We start from the raw sequence: 2956 nt of genomic DNA, 5'->3' as shown, positions 1-2956 counted from the left end.
AGCCTACTACACTAGCCTCTACAAGTGTAATTCTTGTTTAAGCAGAGGCAAGCCTTGCGTTTACACTATCTTTAAGTGTGTAAATTATAGCAAGCTCTACGTAGCTAATAGCTAAAACTATGAAATCCTATAAGCTAGGACATCTAGGACTACTACCTCTTCTAACTAGAATGTTAAAAGTCCTATAAATAAATCTTAATAGAAGTAGCTCTACTATAAAAAGCGCTCTAAATCTAGCTATTTAAGTAAACGCCAAGATCATCGCTATACAGCAACCCTGGCTACTAAAGGGACATACCTACGAGAATACTAGATCAATCGCCCACCAAGACTTTACTTAAATACTCCCTACTTTTAAGGGGTTAAGGCTAAGAACGCTCTTTTATATCAGAAAAGACATAAATGTTGAGGTCAACCCATATATTAGCGACAACAACGATTTACAAGCTATTACAATACTCTCTTCTTTAACTAAGATCTATATATATAACATTTATAACGAAAAAAGCCTAAAAGAAGAGCTTAACAAAACAACAATCTAAAGGCGCCTACTTGGAGAGACTCTAGAACCCCCCTTAATTATACTAGGGGACTTTAACACCTACTACCCTAGATAGAGTCTATAGGATAAAAACCTAAACCAAGAAGCAGAGGATCTAGTAGAGTAGGTAGATAACTAAAACCTTTCTCTACTAAATACTCTAGGGACTAGGACCTTCTTTTAAATAAACATGCGGCAAGAAAGTGTACTAGATCTTACTTTTGCAACCAATAATATAGCTGCCAAAATCTAGGACTGGCAAACTATACTAGGAGTTAGATTAGACCACCACGCAATCCTTTTTAGTATTGAAAACATAGGCCAGCTACCTAGCTAGCTAAAGAGATTTAATATTTAAAAGACTAACTAGGACATCTTTAATAGTACACTTAATAAAGAAATAAATAACTAACAGCTAGAGGCACAACTACTAGACCTACCCCACGCCTCTAGCTATTTATTAAGAAAGATCCTTTTAGGTTAGAATAACTCTCTAGTAGAGAAACTAGAGAAACTAGGAGAAGATATTACAACAGTAGTACAAACAGCTCTAAAAGAATCCACCCCACTAGTTAGCTAGAAACTAAAGCCAAAACCTTAGTAGACTAGTGTGCTAGATCACCTAAAGTTAGATTAAAACAGAGCTTCTTAATTCCTAAAAAGAGAAGCTAGTAGAGAGGACAATAGCTAAATTAACTAGTAGAAAAAAGAGTATCTTATTGCAAAATATCGATATCTAAAAGCTATTAAAAAAGCAAAGCTGAACTACTAGGAAACCTTTCTACATAAGAAGACACTAAAAGAGATATTTAAAGCTATGGGCTACATAAAAGACAAGCTATCTATAAGGATACCTACTATTAAAGGCAAGCAGACCTTTGAAGAAAAATGGTAAGCCTTTAGAGAAGATCTCTTCCCCCTACCACTATCTACTCTAGCCCTACTACTAAATACCTACAAAGGAGATAGTAGATAGGAGTGGCTAGCTTTAATAAAAGAAGAGCTTGAATTCGCCTGCATAAGCGTAAAAGCTACCTCGCTAGGACTAGATTTAATTAGCTAGGATATAGTCTAAAAAGTCTATTAGGCACAGCTAGAATTACTCTTTAAGATATACTTAGCTGTATTTAATTTTAGCTGCTAACTAAAGTGCTAGAGAAAAGCTAAAGGGGTTATTTTAAAGAAACCTAGAAAGCTAGACTACTCTATCCTAAAGGCCTATAGAGTTATCTCACTCTTAAGCTACCTAAGGAAAGTACTAGAAAGACTATTTGCAAGACGATTAGGAGCACTAGCAGAAACAACAGACTTACTCCACCCTACCTAGTTAGGCGGGAGATTAAAAAAATTAGCAATTAACGCCGCTCTCCTATTCTATAATAATATATAGCAGTAGAAAAAGAAGCATAGGACCACTATAACTATATTTCTAGACATAAAAGGAGCCTTTAATCACGTGGCTAAAAACAAGCTACTAGAAAATAGAAAGGATTAAGGACTTCCCTGCTACCTACTATCCTGGACTAAATCCTTTCTAGAAAACAGACTACTAGAGCTATCCTTTAATGGCCAAGTAGAAGATGTACAGGAGGTAAACACTAGTACACCCTAAGGCAGCCCTACTTCTCCAATCCTATTTCTAATCTACATAAAACTACTATTTTAGTTAATTATAATAAATAGAAATATCTACTCCTCTTCTTAGATAGATAACTTACAGATATCAGTATCTACAACATCTATTAAGAAAAACGTCAAATTACTAGAAAAAGAGACCTAAAAACTCTTTAATCTGGCAGAGGAGCTAGTTGTAACGGCGCAGGTAAGGCAGGTCGGATCTGTTTCGGTTGTAGGATCACTCAGAGGCATATGGGAGTGCGTGGGATCACAAAGAGCCTAGATTCAACAAGCCACCTATAGGCCTTGTACGAAAGGATATCAAAAGTCTATAGAGCTAGCTACAGGGAGTGTCTCAATATATACCTATCCTAGTCGGGTCCGAATTCGGATCCGACCTCGGGCGAATGGCTGATGAAGGGCGGCAGGTACTTCCTCCGATCTGGCTCTGGGATTGGCTCAATACTTGGCGAAGTTGTAACATCGTTACACTAGTAATTAAATTTAACAGCTTAAAGACTGAACTAGTAAATTAGACTAGATTAAAAAAGGATCAAGATTCTCTCACACTACCCACCTAGGAGATCTTTTAACTAAAATAGCAAATTAGATGGCTAGGTATGTACTTTGATAAAGCCCTTAAGTTCAAGGATCACTGCTTTATTAGAAATCAACAGGCAAACTAAGCCTTTACTTGGCTAAGCAGACTAGCAAACAGCAATAAAGGCCTATCACCTAGAGCCTTTAGACAATTATACCTTGCCTGCATCACTAGCGTAGTAGACTACGGTTGTTAGA

The sequence above is a fragment of the Exserohilum turcica genome, assembly GCF_000359705.1.
Source record: "Exserohilum turcica Et28A unplaced genomic scaffold SETTUscaffold_5, whole genome shotgun sequence".
Lineage (NCBI taxonomy): Eukaryota > Fungi > Ascomycota > Dothideomycetes > Pleosporales > Pleosporaceae > Exserohilum > Exserohilum turcicum.
This window is presented reverse-complemented; position numbering follows the sequence as displayed.